This window comes from Bufo bufo, chromosome 4 (assembly GCF_905171765.1).
Source record: "Bufo bufo chromosome 4, aBufBuf1.1, whole genome shotgun sequence".
Classification (NCBI taxonomy): Eukaryota; Metazoa; Chordata; class Amphibia; order Anura; family Bufonidae; genus Bufo; species Bufo bufo.
The window spans coordinates 334755996-334769059 of NC_053392.1; positions in this window are offsets into that span (position 1 = coordinate 334755996).

Sequence of the window (13064 nt, forward strand, 5' to 3'; positions counted from 1 at the left end):
GAGTCACCCCTCCATCCACTGCTGCACCGCGACGCGACTCCACCAGGCGCCGGCTTCTGTGGAAGGATTATTGCGGCGGCGCGCAACATGACGTCACGACGCTGACGCTGACGCTGCGCCGCCTTTACGGATCTTTTAAAGAAGCGGAAGGATCCATTACCAGCGGTCGGACGGAGCCTGAGGCATCATCAAAATGTGAGTAAATAATTGTGTAATTAAGGGGTGTGTGTGTGTGTAATAAAGTGGGGGTTTGTAATTAAGGGGGGGGGTGTAATTAAGGTGTAATTAAGGGATGTGTGTGTGTAATTAAGGGAGGGGTTTGTAATTAAGGTGGGGAGGGAGGGGGTGTAATTAAGGGGGGGAGTGTGTAATTAAGGGGGGGGTGTAATTAAGGGAGGGGGTGTAATTAAGGTAATAAATATTATTGAAAACATTGAAAAAAGTTTGTGCATGTTTTCTTAACTTTCTTGGGGGGGGGGAACAAAGGGTTTGCCCTGGGTGCCAAATGCTCTAGGTACGCCCCTGGGTGAATTCATCTACTGGTATGTCTCAGTTTTACTGTAATCTTGGTTTTCATCTGCGATTTAGTTCGTTTTCGCCCTCCTCTTTGCAAACTTCAGAGGCTGATGTAATGGCTAGAGAACTGTGCACAGTCTGGACCCAGGTTCAGTTGAACATGAGAAAAGTCCAGGAAATTCAAAAAAGTAACGCAGACTAAAAGCACTCTCGAGGAGTAGATTTTGAGTTGGGTGATAAAGTGTGGCTGTCCACCAAGAATTTGTCTTTAAAGGCACCCTCGAATAAGTTTGCACCACGGTTTATTGGGCCTTATGAGATTGTGGGCATTATTAATCCTGTATCTTTTGAGTTAAGATTACCCAACTCCTTTTTTATCCATAATGCTTTTTACAAGTCTTTACTTAAAAAGTTTGTGTCACCTGTATCCCTTTCACGGGAATCTCCACCACCAGTCAACCAGAATTCGAGATCTCTAGGATTATTGATGCGAGAATGGTCCGCAACGCTCTGAAATTTTTGGTCCATTGGAAGGGCTTTTGTCCTGAGGAGAGGTTTTGGGTGCCAGCTAGTAAGATGCATGCTGCGAGGCTAGTGAGAAGATTCCATCTAACTCACCTGGAAAAAACCCGCTCCAGTAATTATGGGTAACTGTAATGGGGAGCCGGCGACACGCTTCCTTCTTGCAGCGCTGCCGGCATCCCATCTGTGTGCAGGAGCGAGGACGCAGCTGGTGTCCTCGTCTCCATGGGGACCAGGCGTTCCCCTAGACTACGAGCAGCAGGGGAGCTGAGCGCCGATAATGATGAATCGGTACTCAGCTGTGTTGGGCTGTGTAATGTGAGTCACGTGACGCTGGCCACATCATGTGACTCACCAGTCAAGGCTATTTAAACAGGCAGCCTGCTGGCCACAGGTTGCCTGTGATTGGTCTTTTGTTACCTTCACCAGCATTCTCTTGGATTGTGTATCTCGTGTGTGCTTTGACCTTGGCTCTGTTTGTGACCTTGACCTCGCTACCTACTTTTGTACTTGACGTGACCGTTTGGCTTCTGACCTCGGCTTTGTTTGTTACCTCGACCTTGCTATCTCCTTTTGGTAACTACGCGTCCTCCTGGCTTGACCCTTGCTTTGTCTACGGTATTTGTATTTGTCTTTAGGCCCATGCACTTATCTAAGAAAGGGATCGTCGCCAAGTTGTACACCGTCAGTTAGAACGGGCCGTGCAAGTAGGTAGTGATAGAGGTGCGGGTGGATAACAGGGCTGCACTTATCCTTCCCTACCGTGACAACAGCGCCATATATTGGATAGCGGCTGTGCTTGGTTTTGCCCCTCCCCCTATTCACTTGAATGGGACTGAGCTGCATCTAGGCCATCTGATCAATAAATGTGATGTCACTGACCTAGGAAGAGTCCTCAGCACTCACCGGAGTGCCACAGCCAAAAACTGACTTAGTTGCCCATAGCAACCAATCAGATTCGACACTTCATTTTTCAGAACTCCTTTAAAAAATGAAAGGTAGAATCAGATTGGTTGCTATGGGCAACTATGCCAGTTTTCCTTTACACCAGTTTTGATAATCCTCCCCCAAGCTTTGTAGGGGAGATTTATCAAGACTGGTGCTATCTGTGCTGGACTTGATATCCCCTGTGCTGCTGGAGAATGCGCCTAATTTATGATGAAGCGCATGCCTTGTCATAAATTAGGTGCATCCTCCTGCAGTCTGTGCACCTAAACAGAAATCTACGACAGTTTAGAGCTACCGTAGATTTCTGGCTTCATTTGCACCAGAAAACTGATATGAATTAAGATAACTTTTTCTCAGCTTTTGGCTACACCTATTTCCCACCCTTGCCACACCCCCTTCTGGAAAAGCTGCGAGGGCGGCATAAAAGGAGGTATTTGCGACTTAAAGAGTCACAAATACACAGCTAGTGACTTTTTTAAGCCACTTTTCTGAAGCAAGGGAGATAATAAGTCTCCCCCTGTGTGTATCTTATTGCCACTTTATATCATTATCTTATTAGAGATTTTGAATTTTTGGGGATTTCATCTGGGCAAATATCTCAAAATGGCATGAGCCATTTTTCAGATCAGAAGAGAGGAAAGATAAAGAAGTAGGATCACATGACCCCAGACAGTGTCCGTGTATAAACACCAGCAGGCATTTGCCACCAAAATGTGAAAAATTTTCAGGCCATTTTATTTTTTAATGAAAAATATGAAAAATCCAACAGTGCAGTTAAATAGCTTAAAACAAATTGCATACAGTCCTAGGAGACTCCAGAATGTCATCCACAACTATTCAGGACAATTAAAGTACTTTCGATTAGGGTCAAATTTATTCGGACTTGAATTGCCAGACTGATGAGCCCAAATTAAATCCTAATCGAATTTAAAGAAATTCACTCATCACAAAAAATATGGTCATTATAATATTCTGCATTGAATGATACCTGCCATTTATGACATATGTTTGCTACAGACAGATAAATTAATACCTTCATACTTTCAAAGTTCAGCAAGACTTTCCGTGCTATAAGTCTTCTCTGGTTCAGAGTCATTTGTATGTGCCTGTATTATATTAATTATCCCAGGGAGCAACACATTATACTACTTTGCTTTGTTTGCTTTCCCAGGGGATCCCTGCTTAATTATTAACTACAAATGACCCGTTTTTAACACGATTCCCTGTGACTTTTGAATTCTATTGAGAGACATTGTGCTCTATACAAGTGCAGGATTCAGATCAGCCCTGTTAAATCTCACCCAAGCTCCTATGTACCCTCACCTTTAGAGACTTGTCAGCATTGTACATTAGGATGGGTAAGAGAGAATACAACCAATGAAATGAGATTTGAGCGTCATAATTTTCATAATGTTAGTTTTCTCTTTAATTGAGAAACTTGGTAATTGTATGTGTGATGGAGATGCCAGAAATCATGGCTTCCTGACATCAATTTGTCTGTTTGAATGGTGAGAACAGACATTGTTTTATCTTTGCCTTCTTCTATGCCGAGAAAGTAACTAACTTTATAGCAGGCATAAAGAACCAAACAACAGGGTCTTATAATCCATCAAGTCACCTTGCACAGCTCAAACACGGGCTCTCTCTCCTTCTTTTTCTCCCTCTCGTTCCCTGTATTAAAAAAAAGAGAGAGAGAAATTGACTTTTGTTTAGAGTTTGTGAAAAGTGGGACTGTGGTACCAGTCAATGGGGCACCCTGCAGTGCGGGCTGAGTGGAGCCATCTCGAATCAGCCAGCCAAGGCCCCAATTAATCCGCTCTTTGTCCCGTCCAAACCACCAGCAGCACATCAACACATTTGGCCATTGTTCAGACCTTCATGCAATGGGATTTACCCTTTCAAACATCCAGTTTTGTCCGAAATAGTTCGAGCGGAAGTTTCTCACTGACAATTTGCCCCAAATAGATAGATTTGTCAGCACCGACCTTTAGCAAAAGCCAAAGAAAGTTAGCTGTCTAGCAAGTAACAGGGGGGGGGGGGGGGGGGCTCAGGTTATACTTCCATTACATGGTCTGGTAAGATTTCATTGTGCATACGGCAATGAATCTCTCACAGTGAAGGGGATACTGATTCTACAAGACTCCACCAGACTCCGAGCTGTATTACAAAACTGTTCTATAGGTTGTCCTTATTCACAACTAATTCATATACATAAAAAAACTGTACTGAAAGAGTTTGCATGTGACAAATGCAGCAGTCAAATAACTTATTATCTAAACTAATATAGTTATATACAGTTTACAAAAATCAACTCATATTTTAATTGCCTTCATTTTTTTCTACTTTTTCCAGCTTTTCCTTAATTTGTATCAAGTGGCCATATGTGTATGGTGTAAAAGTGGTTAAGGGTAAGTTCACATTCTGTAGATTTGATGCAGAAATTTCTGTGACTAAAAATCCATTTTATGGAACTGAAAGGGGTTGTTTTTGGCAGGTTTTCAAACCCCATTCAGATGACTGGGACAGTCAAAGATATTTCCGCAACATATCTGCCACATGTAAGCTGTAGTATAGTGCATGCGCTAGACTTTTACAATTATACATCCAATCACACTTGTACTTTTTACAGTATACTTTTATTTGTTCCACAATTTAGCTAAATTGATTGAAAGCTGCTGAAATCTTGACTTCCGTTTTCATCAGTATGCCACTGCATCATCAACTGACCTAAAAGATAAAAGCAGAGATGAGCAAATCGAGTCATAAGAATCGATTCGTCTCATCAAGTTGAGCAGGGTTCTGTATCTGCGACGAGGTGTCCTCAAAGCTGAAGATGCTCCTACTCCGTTGCAGTCTTATAGGCATTTTACTTAAAATAATGTGGTTAACATTATGATATGAACCTATGCATCTCTGTTGACACGTTTGTCAGTTTGTTATCTCGTTATATCCTTTGTATGACAACCATCACTCCAGACTATTACTTACTTCCCCTATGTCAAAAATAATCATTTGATGTTACAATTTCTTGACGTATTTCATTTCCTGATCTTATATCATGTATGTCTTCTGAAATTCAATAAAAAAAACTGTTAAATAAATAAAAAATAAAAAAAGCTGAAGATGCTCCTTCTGCGACGTGATTGACAGGTCCAGACATCCAGGTTGACCCTGACAATCTCACGCCTGCATCGCTGCTCCAGGCGGTGGCGCAGGCATAGAGGCTCAGCTTCCGCTACTGGAGCAATGACTGTTAATGCGGTGCTACAAATCGATTCGCTCATCTCTAGATAAAAAATGATTGTGATGGAACTCATAAAGGCTCTCATAATAACACAAAGAAATACCTCTTAAGGTCTATTAGGGCATATAGATGTTACAGAAGGAGGTCCCCACTCGGGAATTCCCTCTGATCACTAGAGTGGAGAGCTGATAAAAGAGCTGGTGCTGTGGAGGATTGTGTGTGATGTAAAGATGTAATTCTACATCCTGGAAAAATGTGACCGATCACTGGGAGAAAAAGCTGTGAACACCTGCTGATTGCCAACAGGCCTGCATTTAGAAAAGTACTTTTCCATCTTATAAAGGGGTTTCCAAAATGTTGATATTAACAACGTATCCTCAGGATAGCACTTTATGGAATAACGGAACCACATTCCTACACAGTGGAAGGTGCTAGTAAAAGGATTTTTCAGTCTGTAGTACAGTATAGATGAAAAAAAGTGAAGGCATATCCAGGGGCAGGCTGGAAACATAAAGTGGCCCTGAAAAAAAACCTAAAAGTGGCCCCATGTTGTAGGCTGGTCCAAACTTACAGACGGTGGGACAACAGAAGTAGGCAAGGCCAGCAATACCGTAGTGCAGAAGAAAATACCATCCCAGCAAAAAACTAATACTACAGTGCAGCATAAAATATAGCTTCTGCAAAACCAAATACCACAGTCCAGCACAAAATACTGCTACCCTCACCACAGTATGACACTGTAGCATCATCCTGAGCATGGCAATACAGTTGAATTCAGGAGGGCACCTGCGGCTGCTGGCCAGGTGCATGAGTGCCTGATGATCTTACATTTATTAATGCTGAGATCATCAGATATTTATGTACCTGGCTGGTAGCCAAGAGGAGGTCTTGGGCAGCCACCTGGGAAATTTCCCTGTAGGGTCTATGGCCAGTCCGCCCATGGGCATATCCCAAGATCAGTGAAGGCAAAATAATTTAATATCAATCCCTTCCAGTATATCATAATATATCCACATTAACTCTAATGATGTTTCGATCCAGTTGTGACCTTTGTCAAATAGGATCCATGGCGTTGGTAAAAGGAAGAAGTGGTGGTGGATATAGCCAGTGATAAGTTGCAAGAAGGATCAACACATTAGTGACCATGTCTGCCAGCACTTTCTCCATCTAGGATTTAGCTTTGACAAAGGATGCAAATGGACCAAAACCGCTTTAGATTTAATCTGGATATACAGTACCTTAGTACTGCTTCATTGTGAACAATGCCCTGCGAAACCGGATGATGAATGCCACAAACCTCCAGGCACATTTAAGGGAGGTGAGAGGCACCCAAGTGTCATGACAGACCATTCAAAACCGTTACATTAGCATGGTCTGTGTGCTAGATGACCTGTAAGGGTACCTAACCACAGGCGTCATTGTCTTGCATGAGCCAGAGACCAGTAGGCCTCAGTGCTGTTTACTGATGAAAGTCGATTCACGATGAGCAGAAATGATGGCCGCCAACGATGTTGGAGACATCAAGGAGAGCGCTATGCATCAGCCACTGTTGTCACCAGACGATCCCTTGGGGGTGGAAGGTGTTACAGTGTGGGCAGGTGTGTCTAGTCAATACAGAACTGCCTACACCTACACTATGTGAATGGTACAGTGACAAGCCTATACTACGTGAATAACATCATTAATCCAGTCATTGTGCCTCTGCATGAACAACACAGGCCTAATTTGATCTTTATGGACAACAATGCGCCAGCTCATCGAGGTTGCATCAATAGGTAACAGCTACTGGAGACTGGGGTACCTCAAATGGAGTGGCCTGAACTTTCTCCAGACCTGAATCCCTTTGAAAACCTATGGGATCAGCTGACTCGCTGTGCGTGTAGAGGCTCGTGACTCTGTACCTCAGAACCTCAATGACCTGAGGTACGCCCTTCAAGAAGAGTGGGATGCCATGCCTCAGCAGACAATAAGTCAACTTGTGAATAGCATGAGAAGTCATTGTCAAGCTGTAATTGATGCTCAAGGCCACATGACAAGTTATTGAGACATTGATATTTTTGTGGGGGTATACCCACCACTATTGTTGGCTTTTGTTTCAATAAATTGTTTGAGATGAAGAAATCATTTGCATGCTTCTACTTAAATGCCCTACTTTCATGATATAATATCACTATGGCGTGAACTTTTTACATTTTCTATAAATTTCATTGCCAAATATCCCTAACTTTTTGTAAGTAGTGTATAAGTAGAAAAAAGAAAAAGCAGCACACTTCAAAAATGGGTGCAATCCCTCTCTGGATCCACAACCAAAATCCAAAAATTACAAAAGATGAAAATAAATCTTGCCAAAGGCGCCATTGAGATAGCATCGGAATTGAGTAATGCGCAGGCGTGAAAAACTCCTCATCCCGCGAGACTATCTATCACATAAAAGACATAGGCGCCCACATCCAAGATGGCGACCCAGCACTGAACATCAACTGAGCATGCTCATTCCCAAAGCAGGGTGGAGACAGTCTGACACACACACATCTCATGTGACGAAATCACATGACCGCCATTCATGCCAGTGGACCGATCGTACTACACCATTTCTTTAATAATATCTCAAAAGAAGGGAGTCAAACAATGCAAACTGGGCTAATGGCATCCCGCCAATATCACCCTTATTGACATACTCCCATATCTTCATAGGTCAGTGGTTATATATCTGATGGTCCACCTATCATAGGCAGTCACACTTTATCTCAAGGGGCGTGACGTCTCCACCGGGGGTCACCCGTTCAGATGCAGCACGCCCAGATAGGATCCACAGACGCAGCCGTCACCATGAAGCGACTCTGCATCCCGGTCCCCATCATGAGAAAACCATCCAATCTCACACAGACTGTATAATACCCTGGGGAGCCAATATACACAAATATATGGTCTAAAACAATGGCCATTTGCATTGTGCCAAAGGTCCCATAATATAAGGAGAAATATTAATAAAAAAATTACAAGGTGCCCACCTATGCAAACATATACATGACCCATCTTGAGGAGTCTTATAACTATGGGTGCCGCCACTTCAGCCAAGTGCTGGGGTGGTGGCGCTATATAGATGACAATTTTTTGGTATGGGTGGGCGCCACAGAGGACCTCATGGCTTTCCACTCCTTCTTGAATGATATTCACCCGAGTGTCAAATTTACTTTGGTACACTCTCATGACAAGCTACAGTTTCTTGATACCGAGGTTTCGATTAGGGGACACGAGTTGTCCACTGATCTTTATGTAAAGCCCACTGACAAAAATACCCTTGTAAGGTTTGAAAGTCATCACCCACGACCAATGATCAAGTCTCTTCCTCTCAGCCAAATGTTACGGGTAGCTAGGATAGTTGATGAGGGCCTGGTCAGGGACCTCAGACTATCAGAGATGGCTACCAAGTTCCAGACTAGAGGCTATCCTAAGAGGCTCATCTCTGATAGTATCTGTAAAAGCAAAACTAGAATGAAGAATGGAGACCCAAAGAGGTCCAAGACTGTGATGCCGAGGATCCCATTTGTCACTGATCACAGCATCAATAGTCCTCAGGTTTCCTCTATTGTCAGGAAACACTGGTCGGTTTTGGCCAGTGGTTTTGACAATATAGAGGAATTCAGGGTCCCCCCATTGTGCTCCTTTCGTAGGAGTCGTAACTTAGGCGACAAATTAGTCAGGGCTGATGTTGGGTCCTTCAGAATTGATTGCAGCACGTATTTCGGCTCCACACGTAGGGGCTGCTATCCGTGCTGCAATTGTGTTAACTGCCCCTATATGATCAGAGGTGATTCTTTTGTAAATCCAGCCTCTGGTAAAACAATCAGAATTCAACAATATCTCACGTGTGATTCTACATATGCGATCTATTTATTATCATGTCCGTGTAACCTGTGGTATGTTGGTGAAACAACTTGGGATGTTAAAACACGCCTAAACCAACATTGGTATACTATAAGAAAACAGAGGCTGGATTTACCTGTGCCCAAACATTTTAAGGAGGCAGGACACTGTGAGCGTGATTTGAAATTCAGAGTACTTGAGCAAGTGCCTTTGTCCAGAAGGGGTGGAGACAGGACGATACGTTTAAAAAGAAGAGAGCTTTATTGGATCTTTGAGTTACAAACTCTCAAGCCTAGAGGCCTTAATGTGGATTTCAGGGTTATATGAATAACTCTCAATGTCTTTTTTCTGTTCTTTTTCTTTTTTCTTTTTTTGTTTGTTTTTTCTTTCTTTGTTTCTTTTCTTCTTATTTTTCTTTCTTCCTTTTTTCTATGGTTCTGATGAACTCTGCCCTCCTCTCTCGTATGGGTTTTATACATGTGCAACTATTGGATTTATTCCAATAACTGATTTTTGTTTTATTTATTCTTTATATAGATGGATATGCAAACCTGTTCAACAATGAATTACCTCTTTGGAAGCTATAAGACAGTAGGACCATATTGGCGGTTATGGATATGTGGAAAAATATTTTTTAATTTACCTCTTGTGTTCACTGATGCATGTAATCACATTGGGACACATGACGACACAGACAAGATTTGACCTTGTAATTTTTTTCTAATATTTCTCCTTATATTATGGGACCTTTGGCACAATGCAAATGGCCATTGTTTTAGACCATGTATTTGTGTATATTGGCTCCCCAGGGTATTATACAGTCTGTGTGAGATTGGATGGTTTTCTCATGATGGGGACCGGGATGCAGAGTCGCTTCATGGTGATGGCTGTGGCTCCTATCTGGGCGTGCTGCCTCTGAACGGGTGACCCCCGGTGGAGACGTCACGCCCCTTGAGATAAAGTGTGACTGCCTATGACAGGTGGACCATCAGATATATAACCACTGACATATGAAGATATGCGAGTATGTCAATAAGGGTGATATTGGCGGGATGCCATTAGCCCAGTTTGCATTGTTTGACTCCCTTCTTTTGAGATATTATTAAAGAAATGGTGTAGTACGATCGGTCCACTGGCATGAATGGCGGTCATGTGATTTCGTCACATGAGATGTGTGTGTCAGACTGTCTCCACCCTGCTTTGGGAATGAGCATGCTAGGTCTGGGGAACGGGCGGGCTAGTCCATAGCATCAATGCCTTCGTCTTGCAGGAACTGCTGACACACTCCAGCCACATGAGGTCTAGCATTGTCTTGCATTAGGAGGAAGCCAGGGCCAACCGCACCAGCATATGGTCTCACAAGGGGTCTGAGGATCTCATCTCGGTACCTAATGGCAGTCAGGCTACCTCTGGCGAGCACATGGAGGGCTGTGCGGCCCTCCAAAGAAATGCCACCCCACACCATTACTGACCCAATGACAAACCGGTCATGTTGAAGGATGTTGCAGGCAGCAGAACGTTCTCCACGGCGTCTCCAGACTCTGTCACGTCTGTCACATGTGCTCAGTGTAAACCTGCTTTAATCTGTGAAGAGCACAGGGCGCCAGTGGCAAATTTGCCAATCTTGGTGTTCTCTGACAAATGCCAAACGTCCTGCACGGTGTTAGGCTGTAAGCACAACCCCCACCTGTGGACGTTGGGCCCTCATATCACCCTCATGGAGTCTGTTTCTGACCGTTTGAGCAGACACATGCACATTTGTGGCCTGCTGGAGGTCATTTTGCAGGGCTATGGCAGTGCTCCTCCTGTTCCTCCTTGCACAAAGGCGGAGGTAGCGGTCCTGCTGCTGGGTTGTTGCCCTCCTACGGCCTCCTCCACGTCTCCTGATGTACTGGCCTGTCTCCTGGTAGCGCCTCCATGCTCTGAACACTACGCTGACAGACACAGCAAACCTTCTTGCCACAGTTTGCATTGATGTGCCATCCTGGATAAGCTGCACTACCTGAGCCACTTGTGTGGGTTGTAGACTCCGTCTCATGCTACCACTAGAGTGAAAGCACCGCCAGCATTCAAAAGTGACCAAAACATCAGCCAGGAAGCATAGGAACTGAGAAGTGGTCTGTGGTCACCACCTGCAGAACCACTCCTTTATTGGGGGTGTCTTGCTAATTGCCTATAATTTCCACCTGTTGTCTATCCCATTTGCACAACAGCATGTGAAATTGATTGTCACTCAGTGTTGATTCCTAAGTGGACAGTTTGATTTCACAGAAGTGTGATTGACCTGGAGTTACATTGTGTTGTTTAAGTGTTCCCTTTATTTTTTTGAGCAGTGTTTATACACTGGCACTGCAAATGGGGACGAGGGAGCATTATATATACTGGCACCACATGGGTCATGGAATCATTGGTAATACTGTCCCCTGTGCAGTGCGTTTTATTCAGGTTCAGTATGGCGGTTGAACTAGATGGACTCATATTTTGAAATTCGTTCACACTTCGTTTGGTGGTAAAAGGTGAATTGTGTTATGGATTCCGTTACCACACACCATAACGTAATTCTATGACGGAATGCTTTTAGAGGCATTCCGTTATTTATTCCATCATAATATAAGTCTATGGGCTGCAAAACAGATCCGTCCGTTTCCGTTATGCAGGGGAGTCCTCTCCTGCATAACGGAAACAGGACGGATCCGTTTTGCAGCCCATAGACTTCTATTATGACAGAATGAATAACAGAATGCTTCTAAAGGCATTCTGTTATGCATTCCGTCATAGAATTGTGTTATGGTGTGTGGTAACGGAATCCATAACACAATTCATCTTTTACCACTAAACGAAGTGTGAAAGAATTTTATAAGTGAAAATTCACTCATCTCTAATATCAACTATGCAACTATGTAACTATATAATCACTGTATGGTGGTAATATTTTCTCCTTGAAGAGTGGTAATATTTGACGGCTATATACGTATAATTTTTTTTTCTGGGAGGTGGTGTGGGGGGATATTTTAACCGCCTCCGGACCGCCTAATGCAGGATCGCGTTCCGGAGGCGGCAGCTGCAGGCAGAGTCACGCATATACGCGTCATCTCGCGAGACGCGAGATTTCCAGTGAACGCGCGCACACAGGCGCACACGTTCACAGGATCGGAAGTTAAGCGAGTGGATCTCCAGCCTGCCAGCGGCGATCGTTCGCTGGCAGGCTGGAGATGCGATTTTTTTTTAACCCCTAACAGGTATATTAGACGCTGTTTTGATAGCAGCGTCTAATATACCTGCTACCTGGTCCTCCGGTGGTCCCTTTTGCTTGGATCGACCACCAAAGGACACAGGCAGCTCAGTAATAAGTAGCACCAAATACCACTACACTACACCCCCCCCTGTCACTTATTAACCCCTTATTAACCCCTGATCACCCCATATAGACTCCCTGATCACCCCCCTGTCATTGATCACCCCCTGTCATTGATCACCCCCTTGTAAGGCTCCATTCAGACGTCCGAATGTTTTTTACGGATCCACGGATACATGGATCGGATCCGCAAAACACATACGGATGTCTGAATGGAGCCTTACAGGGGGGTGATCAATGACAGGGGGGTGATCACCCCATATAGACTCCCTGATCACCCCCCTGTCATTGATCACCCCCCTGTCATTGATCACCCCCCTGTAAGGCTCCATTCAGACTTTTTTTGGCCCAAGTTAGCGGAAATTATTATTATTTTTTTTTCTTACAAAGTCTCATATTCCACTAACTTGTGTCAAAAAATAAAATCTCACATGAACTCACCATACCCCTCACGGAATCCAAATGCGTAAAAATTTTTAGACATTTATATTCCAGACTTCTTCTCACGCTTTAGGGCCCCTAAAATGCTAGGGCAGTATAAATACCCCACATGTGACCCCATTTCGGAAAGAAGACACCCCAAGGTATTCCGTGAGGGGCATATTGAGTCCA